Source organism: Garra rufa, chromosome 20 (genome assembly GCF_049309525.1).
Source record: "Garra rufa chromosome 20, GarRuf1.0, whole genome shotgun sequence".
Lineage (NCBI taxonomy): Eukaryota > Metazoa > Chordata > Actinopteri > Cypriniformes > Cyprinidae > Garra > Garra rufa.
The window spans coordinates 28,327,079-28,343,200 of NC_133380.1; the positions used below are offsets into that span (position 1 = coordinate 28,327,079).

At 36.6% G+C, this 16,122-nt stretch overlaps 1 long non-coding RNA gene across 2 annotated transcripts; it reads left to right on the forward strand.

Annotated features, from left to right (window-relative positions):
• Positions 1 to 3,242: 3,242 nt before the first annotated feature.
• LOC141294321 (uncharacterized) lies at positions 3,243 to 5,636 on the forward strand. Of its 2 annotated transcripts, none has more exons than XR_012340926.1 (5): positions 3,243 to 4,076; positions 4,161 to 4,276; positions 4,373 to 4,438; positions 4,594 to 4,686; positions 5,195 to 5,636. It is a non-coding gene; the product is annotated as an uncharacterized lncRNA (long non-coding RNA). The 2 variants fall into 2 exon arrangements; XR_012340925.1 differs by having other exon boundaries at positions 4,380 to 4,438.
• Positions 5,637 to 16,122: the final 10,486 nt, after the last annotated feature.

Below are 16,122 nucleotides of genomic sequence, written 5' to 3' on the forward strand. Positions count from 1 at the left end.
CGTGCAAGTATGTGTGCGCAGTACATCAAGTTTTCAAACTGTGTTCCAGGGGGCGCTGTAGAGGCCCTGAACCACGCCCGGGTCCCAGCCTCTGTGGCGTCCTGATGGCCGCAGATTCCGACGAGTGTGCAAATTTTCAAGAGTTTTTGAGTATGTTAAGGCCCCCAAAAGTGCCCGGAAGGTTGAAAAAAAAAAAAAAAAAAAAAAAAAAAAAATAATAATAACCCTTAGAAGAACAATAGGGCCTTCGCCCTTTTGGGCTCGGGCCCTAATAATAATAATAATAATAATCCTTAGAAAAACAATAGGGCCTTCGCCCTTTTGGGCTCGGGCCCTAATAAGAATCCTTAGAAGAACAATAGGGCCTTCGCCCATTCTGGGCTCGGGCCCTAAAAATACTAAAATACTTACACTAAATGCTTAATCTTTCAAATGAAAGCCAGAAAGCCAGAAGCTGAAATTTAGCAGTATGTATAGTATTCAAACACAAGAAGCAGTTTATTGGAAAAAATAAAACAGGGTCTTTGTATATTTATGTGAATTTCATGGAGGATAAAGAGGCAGTGTTTCATGCGGATGTCTAACAACACAGTCCTCCCAGTGTTCTTGGAAATGTAGGGCAATAAAAACAGTGTTTTTGAAAATGACTTTATCATGGTTTAAATACAAAATACCTCTTAATATCTTTAGAAAGAAAATGCCTGTTACTGAGCAAAGCTTATATTTATGGTCTGATAGTTAATTTTGGTTACTTGGTAAAGAGAGAACACATTGTTTACAACTTGGCTACCAATCAAATTTTACCATTCAAGTGCAGATAACTTGACAAGAAGTTTTATTGCTGTTATGAGTAAGAAGTCTGCAATTCACATCACTGTTTCTGTATCTGCAACCTACCATCCTCCATTTGTGTGAAACAAACCAACCATGCCATGTGTCCATGTGTGCAGCAGCACCACCTTGCATACAAGAAAAGAATTACAACAGTAACAATGTCTGTTTTCCTCACCCATCCCCCTTACTTTTATGATAGCTGGTCATTCATAAAACATGCCTTCCCCACCCTTCCTTTTATTGATGAAAAGAATGTGATAGAGGCACTCACAATTTAACATGACAATGTGATCTTTGCTGGTTTAAAGTAACTAAAAACAAGCCATGTTTATCTGATTCTTTTAGACATCAAAAATATAACCAAGTGAGTCTGTAGAGAATGCGTGACTTCTGTATGTTGACTAAATGATCTACAGAAATTCTTAATAGTCACATTATATTCCTATAATGTTCTTAAATTACTTGAATAATATGCATATGCTCCTTTGCTAAGCCATTAAATGGCTGATTTGTGGACACACATCTTGGAGAGCAGGATAATTAAGCATGAGCAAAGTTTTGTATTAGTAAAGCATATCGAAAATAGAGTATAAATGCCAGAATGCTGTATGTGGCAGCAAAGACCTCAAAACTTTGATGAGATTGATATATTTTACACTAATTCTGGATGAAAACAGAATTATATTTCTAAACAGTGGAGACCAGCATATAGATTAATACAGGAATAAATATGTAAACTTCCCTTCTGAATGTCCTTAAAAGAGAAAACTGTACAAAAAAGCAACTGCTGTCTCTGCTCAACATTTTGTATTCTCTCTCTCTCTCTCTCTCTCTCTCTCTCTCTCTCTCTCTCTCTCTCTCTCTCTCTCTCTCTCTCTCTCTCTCTCTCAATTCAATATGTGCTTTATTGGCATGGCAATTGTTACAGAGTATTGCCAAAGCAGAGTGTTTACATTGAATGTAAAACAGATATGTATGCAACAGAAACATGCATGTATATACATTATAAAAATAAAAAAAAAGCAGGACAAGTAATTAACATTTTAGAATTCTATGAACAATTTAAAATTCAATGTGGTGTGTGTACCTGGTATTCATCACATTGTGGGGACCACATGTCCCCACAAGGATAGGAATACCAGTAAATTTTGACCTTGTGGGGACATTTCTCAGGTCCCCATGAGGAAACAGGCTTATAAATCATGCACAATGTGTTTTTTGAGGAAGTAAAAGTTTGCACAATCTCCTGTGAGGGCTAAGTTTAGGTGTAGGGTAGGGTTAGGGCGATAGAAAATACGGTTTGTACAGTATGAAAACCATTACGCCTATGGAATGTCCCCATAAAACATGTAAACCAGTGTGTGTGTGTGTGTGTGTGTGTGTGTGTGTGTGTGTGCAACCCGTTCTCATCAATTTGCGTATAAATAACACGACTTTACACTTTCCAATTGCGTGTAATACATACGCCAAAGTCCAATTTCGCGTGCATATGATACGCCAGTCCTTCCCATTAACTTCTGTGGAGAGCAGATGCGTACAAATAGCACGCAGCATCTTCTACGGCAGTGACGTCACCAGCGAGGCTCGGTTTGCCCCGTTCACTTGATGCATATACACCTTTAAACAGGTAAGAAGGGCAACAATCTTTTCTTTTGTAATGAGATCATTATTTTAATTGTTTCGGTGCTTCTGCGTCTCTGTATGTGGGGTCATGTGTTAAAATAGAAGCGTGTGCGTTCAAATTAGTTAGAACAGTCGGCTGCTGCGTTAGCACAGCTGCTAATATTAGCCTAAGCTAACTAATAACTGTTGCTGATTTGAAATAAATAAATTAAACCGTTTTAATCAAATTCACGTGGCTGATGACAGCTTTACAAATCAACCAAACCAGTATCACGTGATAAGCGCGATCATGTAAAAGTCCGCACATTTACCATATTTTTACCATAGTAACTGTTGCTTGACCATATTATGTGTAGCCAATGCACAAGTCACATCGTTTACCATGGTTTTACCTCAGTGTCCATAGTTTTACTATGGTATTTGTAGTTAAAGCACAACAACCACAACATTTACCATGGTTTTACCACTGTAAGCATAGTTTTACTGTGGTATATGTTTTTAAAGCACAATAACCACAACACTTACCATAGTTTTACCATAGTTTTACCTCAGTAACCATAGTTTTACTGTGGTATTTGTAGTTGAAGCACAACAGCCACAACATTTACCATGGTTTTACGACTGTAAGCATAGTTTTACTGTGTTATTTGTTTTTAAAGCACAATAACCACAACACTTACCATAGTTTTACCTCAGTAACCATAGTATTACTGTGGTATTTGTAGTTAAAGCACAACAACCACAACATTTACCATGGTTTTACCACTGTACGTATAGTTTTACTGTGGTATTTGTTTTTAAAGCACAATAACCACAACGCTTACCATAGTTTTACCTCAGTAACCATAGTTTTACTGTGGTATTTGTAGTTGAAGCACAACAACCACAACATTTACCATAGTTGTACCTCAGTAACCATAGTTTTACTGTGGTATTTGTAGTTAAAGCACAACAACCACAACATTTACAATGGTTTTACTACTGTAAGCATAGTTTTACTGTGTTATTTGTTTTTAAAGCACAATAACCACAATGCTTACCATAGTTGTACCTCAGTAACCATAGTTTTACTGTGGTATTTGTAGTTAAAGCACAATAACCATAATGCTCACCATGGTTTTACCACTGTAAACGTAGTTTTATCGTTAATTGTGATTTTACGGTGAACTATTTGTAAAGCACAGTAATTATAATGCTTGCCACCTTTTATACTTTTTTATTTAATTATATAAATTAATTTTATAATTATTGTAAATTATTGTAATTTAATATATCTTTTTTCTGTCTTGCAGTTACATCAGATCACTTACTCCAGCAGCTCTTTAAAGAAAACAACTCTTGTAAATGCCATCACTTGTTCCTATTTTTCCGAAATGTAATCCCTAATTAATTTACACATAGTTTTGCTCTCTCTCTTTATGTGGTCCTTGCAGACAAAATTCTTCTAAATGTTTCTTCCTCTTATTCCTTTGCTTCCTCACTTACTTACACATTCTTTTGTGCTCTGTTGTAAGGTAGAAACTGAGAGTTTGCATGATGGTCTTTTCTCAGACTCTGAATCTGATGTGTACAGATGAACTCAGGAGCCTGCTGGAGTTGCCAGGGAACTTGAGCTTGAAGTATATAATTATAACTGCTTATTTTGTGTTTCAACAACAATAACAATTAAACATGGGGTCAATAAACATTTTCTTGTTTTACAGCTGGAGACCAAAAACGCAAAGAAAATCAGTCACAGCAAGCCAGTCAAACCAGTCCTGATGAATGAGGAAAGAACATGGTCTTCTTGTGCCCAAATAGAAAAGGCAGATTTCCACTGGTATGTATGTAATCAAGCAATGTAGTTATATGCATTTGATGTTGATCTCTCAAAAGATAACGTCATTGTTTTTCACATACACATCTTTTTTTTGAGTTCCTAGAATTAGCAAATCAACTGTGTAATCGCCTCTGGAATTTGGGCAGGAAATGACCGAATATGGTGAGTACTGACACCAGCACCTGTGATCACCAACACTATTTATCTGTTGACTTATTGTTTTGTCTGTTTGTTTGAAGGAGGATGAAGCCAGTTGATGATTTCCAACTTATTTTTAGCACATTGTCTCAACATGTATATATTTCTCTTTGTTTCAGCTGAAAGGGAAGACCAAAGGAGGCCAGTCACAGGATCTGAATTGGGCCATAATGTGCACTTATGGAAAAGACCAAAGGCAAACATTTCCAAAGGTATGTCAATGTCAGTCTGAGCATCTTGACTGAACTGTAGTGCAGTTACATTTTGCACAGCTTGCTCCACAGCCCTATCAGAAAGAAAAACCAACAAAGTGTCATGTCGAACTCATTCATAATATTATCAGCAAATTTATATCATCTTGTACAAGCCTAGTTATGTAAAATTCTACGACTTTCACCTGTACTTTTGTCACTGGCCATTGCCTGAACTCTCATGCTAATTTTGTCATTGAGTGTTTGTTTATATTAAGTCCATTTAGTTCTTTCTTTATTAACTTTTACAAATTGCCACTGTCTAACAGTACATGATATCTTAAACTTAAAGCTGGTCACACCATGAACAAGAGCTATGATAACTATTTTAGCATCTACACCAACAGACGATAACATTCTGTTTACTGTTATAGATGCTGGACTTACAGTATGTTGTTGTCTGCCATCTGTTTTTGTCAATGTTTTTTTGTTCATCATGTGATTAATTCACTTTCTTCCTGTCTTGCAGGATTTCTCACAGACTATTAAGTCCTTCTTCATCAGCTCTCCACAATATCAGCCCTTCCAACATCTTCCACATCGCTTTCTCTCATGTGGCACATCTGCTCTCAGTACTCTACTGCCGTCTTCCAGTTTTTGCATGTCTACTTATTATTATTTTTTCATTTCTCCTCTACAGTCAACACTCTCTCCCATCTCTACTGTGGGCACTCCTGTCAATATTTAGTGATTTATAACTACCACTAACAACTAACTATGAAATTATAATTATTAATCATTCATTTGTCTTGCATTTAGTCACAATAGAAGCAAACAATAATGAAAGGAAACATGAAATATATCATATAAGGTAATAATTGTAAAATATTGAAATATTGTTCTTAATCATTTTTGCCTAATTGTTTGTTAAAGGGAAGAAAATATATTTTCAACTGAAGCCTTGAATTTTTGATTGTTGTACAATTGTATAATCGGCAGGTTTTTTTGTTTTGTTTTTGTTTTTAATTTTTTTTCATAATGACACAGCTGTTTATCTGGGAAAGGTTTGACATATCAATAAACATTGGATATAACTACAAAATGTGTGATTTCATGATTTATTATTATTATTATTATCATTCCTATAGTTAAACTGGCAGATATAAGAAGGACCATTTCCAGGTAACAGAAATGGTTAACTATTTATTTAATACACTATAAATACACTGTAAATGTTACAGAAGCTAAATTGAATAGTAGAAAAATACTGCATGTTTAACTAATTATTTTTTTTTTACATTTTGATTTATTTTTCAAACAGGATATGCAAATGTTTTACTTTAGATATTGTACATTAATATTGGTGTACACAATGTATACCATAAAAATATATACTTATATGTACTGTAATCAACAAATCTATTGCTGCATCAGGGTAACTCCACAGTTTTATATGTAGTGGCGACAAATAAATTGTTCAACTTATTATCTATCCATTCCCCACAAGAACCCGAAAGATCCTGTCATAAATGACCATATATGGACAAGTAAGTGTGATGCCTCGCTCAGCTGGGTTGCCCTTGGCCTTGAAAGTTCCTGTGGCACTAATTGGACTATCTTTTAAACCAAAAAAAAAAAAAAAAACGCTTGGTGTTGCAAAGTCCGTTTTGCAGTTATTATTACGTCTTTAATACCCTCAGTTAACAATACAGTGTTGCTATGTTGTGAGTAATTGCCACTTTACAGAGATTGTAACCCTAACCCTAAGCATATCTTCTTTAAACTACAAATAACAGCGCCATCTTTTTTCGCGTTCCATCGATAGAATGGCAGAGGCTTATGGGTAATGTAGTTTAGAATGTTTAATTATAAAATCGGAGAAAATACGATCTTTTTTGAACAAAGCTTATCTAAACATGTTCATTGTGCAAACATCTATGGCATATTCAAGAGGCAGGCTGAAATTAGCTATTTTACTTAGACCACTTTTTAAAACACCTTTATACCACCTTTCCATATAAGTTTTAAAACATTATGCAGTTAACATGGCAAAAGTACTTGTCCTGCCAGTTTTTTCTTTGTCATTATAATCAGACACTGATTTACAGCCATTTGAAATGTTATTTTATTTTGCTTTTCCAGGGGACTCTACTGGGCCCCTGGAGATGGAAGGGCAGTTAAAATGTGCACAAATCTCTTCTCGTCATAGACAACACACTGTGCTGAGTCACATTTTTGAGATTTTCTTTTCAGCAACTCGCCAATATGTAAGTTGCAAGTCATGGTTATTTTAGTATAACAATTAGACAGTTCCCATTTGAAAGGGGCTCCACTGATTTCATTAAATCAGGAACAAGAATACAGCGATGACACTAAATGAAGACACAAATGTAAATAAATAAATACATATTGTGATCCTTCATTGTACTATCACACACTTTCAATGTGTCATTCAGTAAGACAAGGTACAGACAGTGTGTGTTTATGGTGCAAAAGCCATACGGATTTGAATACACCTTCTGGTGCTACTTGGACACGTCATCAGTGAAGAACCCGGGGTCATAGGGTGTTTTGGGTCTTTAATCTTCATAAACCCTCACCGGGCGATCCAGCCAGGGGTGATCAGTCCCCGGCTTGTGTCCAAGTGGCCTGTCGCTCCACGGATCCCCCCTGCAGATCTTCTCTGTAGCCTCTAAGATGTTTCTGGTGGCTTTTATCAATAGCAGTCCTCTCACTCCAAGGAGTTTAAGGGTTCGCAGCAGTGTGTGGCCTGCGAAGCCTCGGCACTCGACCTCAACTGGCTTACAGTGAACTTTCCACCCGTTGTTACGGCACTCCAAGCTGAGCTCTGCATACTTAGCCGTCTTCCGCTCGTGGGCCTCTTCAATATGGTCTTCCCAGGGGACTGTCAGTTCCAGAATGACCACTTGCTTGGTAGACTCAGATGTTAGCACCATATCTGGGCGGAGAGAAGTGGCTGTGATGTTGCCTGGGAACTTGAGCTGTCTTCCTAGGTCGACTTGAAGCTGCCAATCACGAGCGATGGAGAGGAGTCCCCCTGTAGGCCTAGGCCGTTGGTGTTGTTCCTTCTGCCCAGCTCTAATGAAGGCTCTTGACTGGTTTTTCAGTCGGACACTTTACCCTTCTTTAGGACCAGAGACCTGGGCTTGGCAGGCTTGAAGCTCATCCTTGCCCAGGAGATGCAATTCCCAGGAGATACAATTCATGCAATGCAAACAATCATAATGTAAAACACCTAATTTGTGTCTCTGTCAAATATTCTTTATTTTATTATTTCTCTGATGTGAAGCATCAGTAATGTCATGCTCATCTTGCTTATAATACAATATTAGATTCACATCTATGTATTGAGTATTGATCTTTCCCTGGTCCATCACCCTCAGTTGTGCATGAAGTGTCTGTAGCAATATGGTCCATGCAGTCTCTTCTAATTCATCTTTCAGGCTTCCCTTCAGGTAACTGAATGTCTTTAATATGACCAAATGTTCATGCCTTAATTAAAACACTCATGATAGTTAGGTGTATTGTTTACTAAATTAAATGGTGTTTTCACCAAACACCATCCCTAATACAGAATACTCACCATACTTTTTTATTCCAACATCATGTGCAATACTTTACTGGAGAATACATCATAAAGACAACTAAAGTGGATTATAAAGACAAATGATATTCAAGAGAAATAAACATGGGTTATGTCATGGGTCAAATTTCTTGAGCATCATGGAATCACATTAAGTTTCCTGCTCATCATCTGAGCTCTCCTGGTTTTCTTCTTCTTACTTGTTTATCCATAAACTTCTTCCATGTCATAAACAATTTGCAGTTGTTATCCAGCACACTACAGTACAAGTGATGAACAAAAGAAATGACCAGTTCAAATCACTTTATTGTCACAATACCATAAACAAAAGCGTACAGGTGAAATAATTTTGTGCAAACTGCAGCATTACAGTATGGATGAAAAATATTAAATATGCAACGCACACACATATACATATACTGCATATATAAGGGATTCAGTACATGCAGAGCACAATATATGGTAAAAATTGCTATACAGTGAGCACAAAATGAAAACAATGATAAACAAGGATGATAAGAATGGTATGAATTAGTGCAAACAGAATGTCAGGATGCAGAATAACAGTGAGTCAGAGTCCAGACAGTGTAACTGTTAGAGTGCAGTACATGATGTGGTGTGTGGTGTTACTGGTACGAGTTCAGTTCAGTCTGATTGTCTGTGGAAAGAATTTGTCTCACAGTCTGCTGGTGTAGGTCCTGCAATAACTTCTGCCTGATGGTAACAATGAGAGCGATCCATGCAGTTGGCTGGAGTCTCTGATGGTCCTCTGTGCTTTCCTCACACACCACCTGATCTAGATGTCCTGGAGGGACAAAACAAGTATTAAATGTTGTAAATCAATAAACAATATATAGAATTTGAATTTATAGTTGTTGCATTGGACTTACCATTGATTCTTGTTGGAGGTATGGGCCAAAAGAACTCTTGTTGTTCAGTTTTGAAGTTTACTGTTTTACGCCGTAACATCTGAGCGGTCACAGTAGAGCTGTCCACCAATGCAGTCTTCACAGCAGATACCTGATGGCCATTGAATTAATCTCTTCATCAACTGGCTTCATCCTCCTTCAAACAAACAGACAAAACAATAAGACAACAGATAAATAGTGTTGGTGATCACAGGTGCTGGTGTCAGTACTCACCATATTCGGTCATTTCCTGCCCAAATTCCAGAGGCGATTACACAGTTGATTTGCTAATTCTAGGAGCTCAAAAAAAAGGTGTATGTGAAAAACAATGACGTTATCTTTTGAGAGATCAACATCAAATACATATAACTACATTGCTTGAATACATACATACCAGTGGAAATCTGCCTTTTCTATTTGGGCACAAGAAGACCATGTTCTTTCCTCATTCATCAGGACTGGTTTGACTGGCTTGCTGTGACTGATTTTCTTTGCGTTTTTGGTCTCCAGCTGTAAAACAAGAAAATATTTATTGACCCCATGTTTAATTGTTATTGTTGTTGAAACACAAAATAAGCAGTTATAATTATATACTTCAAGCTCAAGTTCCCTGGCAACTCCAGCAGACTCCTGAGTTCATCTGTACACATCAGATTCAGAGTCTGAGAAAAGACCATCATGCAAACTCTCAGTTTCTACCTTACAACAGAGCACAAAAGAATGTGTAAGTAAGTGAGGAAGCAAAGGAATAAGAGGAAGAAACATTTAGAAGAATTTTGTCTGCAAGTTTAACAGAGTGAGAGGAAAGCAGCATTAGAATTTTTTCTTTAATAGCAAGCTAATATGAATTCTTTAAATATGATTACCTGCTGACAACCGCAGCTATTTAACATGAAATGACACAGAGAAACAATTTGGTTGGAATCTCTTTCAGAACAAATTTTTCTAGATGATGAAAAATAAAAACATTGACAGCCAATCAAAATCCACCAGACTGTAAATAGTCTGAGCACGTATATGCAGACAACATCACTGCAGCACACACTGAATGAACAACAAACACATTGACAACAATGGCAGACAACAACATACTGTAAGTGCAGTATGTATAACAGTAAACATGTATGTATGAATGTAATCGTCTGTTGGTGTAGATGCTAGATGCTACAGTTCAGTCAAGATGCTCAGACTGACATTGACATACCTTTGGAAATGTTTGCCTTTGGTCTTTTCCATAAGTGCACAATATGGCCCAATTCAGATCCCATGACTGGCCTCCTTTGGTCTTCCCTTTCAGCCGAAACAAAGAGAAATATATACAAGTTATTATAAACAGATAAAATAAGGATGTGTGCATTAAATCAAATCAGTTATAGCTAAATGTCTTCAACGTTACTGTGAAATGTTAAATCATTGAAGGACTTGTTCAGCCTCCTTGATAACTTCTTCAAGATCAGCACTGGGAGCTTTGAGTTTAAGTTCCCTGTTTATTCTAGCAGCTTTCTGACAGAATTGGTCAAAATTATGAGATAATGAAAATGTCATGATGGACCACATAAAGAGAGAGAGCAAAACTATGTGTAAATTAATTAGGGATTACATTTCGGAAAAATAGGAACAAGTGATGGCATTTACAAGAGTTGTTTTCTTTAAAGAGCTGCTGGAGTAAGTGATCTGATGTAACTGCAAGACAGAAAAAAGATATATTAAATTACAATATTTACAATAATTTACAATAATTATAAAATTAATTTATATAATTAAATAAAAAAAAATGTATAAAAGGTGGCAAGCATTATAATTACTGTGCTTTACAAATAGTTCACCGTAAAATCACAATTAAAGGTAAACCTACGTTTACAGTGTTATTGTTATTGTGCTTTAACTACAAATACCACAGTAAAACTATGGTTACTGAGGTAAAACCATGGTAAATGTTGTGGTTATTGTGCTTTAAAAACAAATAACACAGTAAAACTATGGTTACTGAGGTAAAACTATGGTAAGCATTGTGGTTATTGTGCTTTAACTACAAATACCACAGTAAAACTATGGTTACTGAGGTAAAACTATGGTAAGCATTGTGGTTATTGTGCTTTAAAAACAAATAACACAGTAAAACTATGGTTACTGAGGTAAAACTATGGTAAGCATTGTGGTTATTGTGCTTTAACTACAAATACCACAGTAAAACTATGGTTACTGAGGTAAAACTATGGTAAGCGTTGTGGTTATTGTGCTTTAAAAACAAATAACACAGTAAAACTATGGTTACTGAGGTAAAACTATGGTAAGCATTGTGGTTATTGTGCTTTAACTACAAATACCACAGTAAAACTATGGTTACTGAGGTAAAACTATGGTAAGCATTGTGGTTATTGTGCTTTAACTACAAATACCACAGTAAAACTATGGTTACTGAGGTAAAACTATGGTTACTGAGGTAAAACTATGGTAAGCATTGTGGTTATTATGCTTTAAAAACAAATAACACAGTAAAACTATGGTTACTGAGGTAAAACTATGGTAAGCATTGTGGTTACTGTGCTTTAAAAACAAATACCACAGTAAAACTATGCTTACAGTGGTAAAACCATGGTAAATGTTGTGGTTGTTGTGCTTTAACTACAAATACCACAGTAAAACTATGGTTACTGAGGTAAAACTATGGTAAAACTATGGTAAGCATTGTGGTTATTGTGCTTTGAGAACAAATACCACAGTAAAACTATGGTTACTGAGGTAAAACTATGGTAAGCATTGTGGTTATTGTGCTTTGAGAACAAATACCACAGTAAAACTATGCTTACAGTCGTAAAACCATGGTAAATATTGTGGTTTTTGTGCTTTAACTACAAATACCATAGTAAAACTATGGACACTGAGGTAAATAATGCGATGTGACTTGTGCATTGGCTACACATAATATGGTCAAGCAACAGTTACTATGGTAAAAATATGGTAAATGTGCGGACTTTTACATGATCGCGCTTATCACGTGATACTGGTTTGGTTGATTTGTAAAGCTGTCATCAGCCACGTGAATTTGATTAAAACGGTTTAATTTATTTATTTCAAATCAGCAACAGTTATTAGTTAGCTTAGGCTAATATTAGCAGCTGTGCTAACGCAGCAGCCGACTGTTCTAACTAATTTGAACGCACACGCTTCTATTTTAACACATGACCCCACATACAGAGACGCAGAAGCACCGAAACAATTAAAATAATGATCTCATTACAAAAGAAAAGATTGTTGCCCTTCTTACCTGTTTAAAGGTGTATATGCATCAAGTGAACGGGGCAAACCGAGCCTCGCTGGTGACGTCACTGCCGTAGAAGATGCTGCGTGCTATTTGTACGCATCTGCTCTCCACAGAAGTTAATGGGAAGGACTGGCGTATCATATGCACGCGAAATTGGACTTTGGCGTATGTATTACACGCAATTGGAAAGTGTAAAGTCGTGTTATTTATACGCAAATTGATGAGAACGGGTTGGTGTGTGTGTGTGTGTGTGTGTGTGTGTGCGCGCGTGTGTGTGTATGTGGGTGGGAGCATCACTGATTTGTTGACTCCTCCCACTTTTTGTGACAGGCATCAATGTATCTTGCTGCTAGTAAGATACAATCTTGTTTTTCACCTAATAAATATTGAAGTTGTGTTTTCTTGTTTAACATTTTAAAGTCAGGGCAAAGTTTTTCAAATTTTGGATAAAATTTTGTTTTTGTTAATTTCTTGATAGTTAGGACAGCTGGTGAGGAAGTGTTGCTCTGTCTCCACTTCCCCATGATTACAGTATGGGCAGATGCGGCTCTCTTTGGGCAGCCATTGCTATTGATATCTGCCCGTCTCTATAGTCAGAGAATGATTGCTCAGTCTGTACCTTGTCATTTGTCTTCTTAATTTACAGTTTTTTACTGTACTCAGATAATCTGCAGTTGCGTAATCTTTATGTAGGGCCAAATAACATTCAAGTTTACTTTGTTTTTCTGTCGTTTCATTCCAATAGGATAGATACTTTTCTTTGTGTGCTTTTATAATTTGGTTGGGCTGAATTTTGTGAATGGATATTTCATTTTCCTGATTCTGGATGCTGTTAGTCATGTTAGTTTGTTTTTGCAGCTTCAGGAGCATCTGAATCAGGGGACTTTTTTCAGGGTTCACTTCATGGTTTTTAATGAGTTGGGGTCACTCATTTTAAGGTGTTTCCAAAATTTGATGGCTCGTTTCTCAATGCACATTAGTAGAGGGTATTGGCCTAATTCTGCCCTGCATGCGTTGTTCGGTGTGTTCCTCTGTACTCTGAGAATACTCTTACAGAACTCAGTATGCAGAGCTTCAATCGGATTTTTGTCCCATTTTTCAAATTCGTGATTTAGGAGAGGACCCCATACTTCACTGCCATATAATGCAATAGGTTCTATGACTGATTGGAATATTTTGAGCCAGATTCTAACTGGTATTTCAATTTGGATAGATTTTTTGATGGCATAAAAGGCCCTTCTTGCTTTCTCCTTCATTTCATTCACAGCCAAATTAAGCTTACCAGTTGCACTTATTTTCAGCCCGAGGTATGTGTAGTTTGTGGCATATTCAATTTTGGTCATACCAAGGGTGAAATTGTGTCTCTTTCCCTGACATGTGGGTCTTTTCTGGAATGTTAGTACTTTAGTTTTGTTAGGATTAATAGTCAGGGCCCAGGTCTGACAAAACTTGTTCAGAATGTCTAGGTTCTGCTGTAGACCCTCTTCTGTTGGAGACAGCAGAACCAGATCATCTGCAAACAACAAGAACTTTATGTTGCAGTCATGTAGTGTGAGGCCAGGTGCTTTTGATTGTTCTAGGAGTTTCGCCAATTCATTAATATAAATATTGAAGAGGGTCGGTGATAGTGGGCAGCCCTGCCTCACACCTCGTTTTTGAGTGAAGAATTCTGTTTGTTTATTTCCAATTTTAATTGAACACTGACTGTTTGAATACATTGTTTTAATAATATTGTATGTTTTACCCCCAATACCTGATTCTAGAAGTTTTGACAGCAGACCTTCATGCCAGATTGAATCAAAGGCCTTTTGGAAATCTACAAAGCAAGCAAATATTTTGGTTTTGTTTTGGTTAATGTATTTGTCAATTAGGGTGTGAAGGGTGAAGATGTGGTCTGTTGTTCTATAATTTGGTAAGAATCCAATTTGACTTTTGCTGAGGACATTGTGCACTGTAAGGAAGTGTACAAGTCTTGTGTTGATGATGTTGCAGAACAGCTTCCCCAGATTACTGCTTACACAGGTGCCTCTTTAATTGTTGGGGTCTGATTTGTCTCCACTCTTGAATATGGGCGTTATGAGTCCTTGATTCCAGGTTTTAGGGAAGTGACCAACACTCAGAATAAAGTTGAACAGTTTTAGTAAGGCCAATCTTAATTTGTGCTCTGTGTTCTTGAGTATTTCGTTGAGAATGCCATCTGGTCCACTAGCTTTTTTGTTTTTTAGGGCCTGGATTTTATCAATCAGTTCTTTTTCTGTAATAGGGTAGTCTAATGGGTTTTGATATTTACCAATTGTATGTTCCATATGAATCATTTTTTCATATTTCTGGTTTGTTCTGGGTTCATTTTAATTTCACTATAAAGTTGTTCAAAGTGATTTTCTCTCTTTCTCTCTCTCTCTCTTCATTTTAGCGCCTGTCCATAATTAAAATTCTAGTGCCATGCTACTGCAGTACTTTGCAAATGGAAGGATGGGTGTAATTTAAATGAAATGCTGCTTTTTTATTGTTTATTTCTCCTTAATCAGACAGAGTGATTGATAGCTGATGGCACCACTGACTGCACAGCAGTTTTATGGCAGGATTTACAGCCGATCTGCCGCAGGGCCACTTTTATGGCTCACACTCACCAAAAATGCTTATTTACCTAGAAGGGTTAAACACAAGGGTAAAGCAAAGAGGTGTGTGTAAGAGATGGAGTATTTCGCATATTTACACCAGTAGCACATGTATTAGTATGAATCTAATTACACGTCATTTGTTCTATCCTGCATCAGCTGTAGTTTTTTTTTCAGGCTTCAGGTCACAAAGAGAGCAGTCATATAACATCTCTACATTGCCACTGAAATTGTTGGCTTTTAGCACTCAGACAAATTCACTTTAGATTAGATTTGCGTTTTTGAGCCAAAGCTCCTATTTAATATAACTACAACAGAAATGTTTACAGCCTAGTGGATATGAATAAAATTATATGAATAAAACCCATCCATTCATTCTTATAATTACTAATCCCATGTAAGGTCATGGAAAAATAAATGTAAGTGTCAGCAAAATTCACATCTAACCCAAAAAAGTACTGAATTTCTTAATCTTTAGTACTTTAGTCTATGTAAGAAAAGATTATAAAGGGCGCCTATTATGCCCCTTTTTACAAGATGCTCATGGGTGCCCAGAATGTGTCTGTCAAGTTTCAGCTCAAAATACCTCACAGATCATTTATTATAACATCTGGAAAATGACAATTTCTAAATCACTATGGCCTTTAGAAATGTTTTTTGGGGAGGTGGGGTAGTGCACAATAGGCCCCTGTGGCTCGGCCCAATATTTTGTCCTTAATGGCATTTTTTTCCTTACATTACTTTTACTTTTTTACTTTAAGTAGTTTTGAAACCAGTACTTTTATACTTTTACTTGAGTAAAAAGCTTGAGTTGATACTTCAACTTCTACAAAAGTCTTTTTAAATCCTAGTATATATACTTACTTGAGTAATGAATGTGAACACTAAAACACCAAAAGTGACACTAAAGGGGTACCTTGAGCGTCAAAAAGTGACGCCAAGGGGTCCTGACTAAGTGTCAATATGTAACGAGTTGAGAACATGTTGAAATGGAACCTGGGCTGCGTTTCCCAAAAGCATCGTAAGCCTTGATCGTTATCATCAATGGAGCTATGATCAACT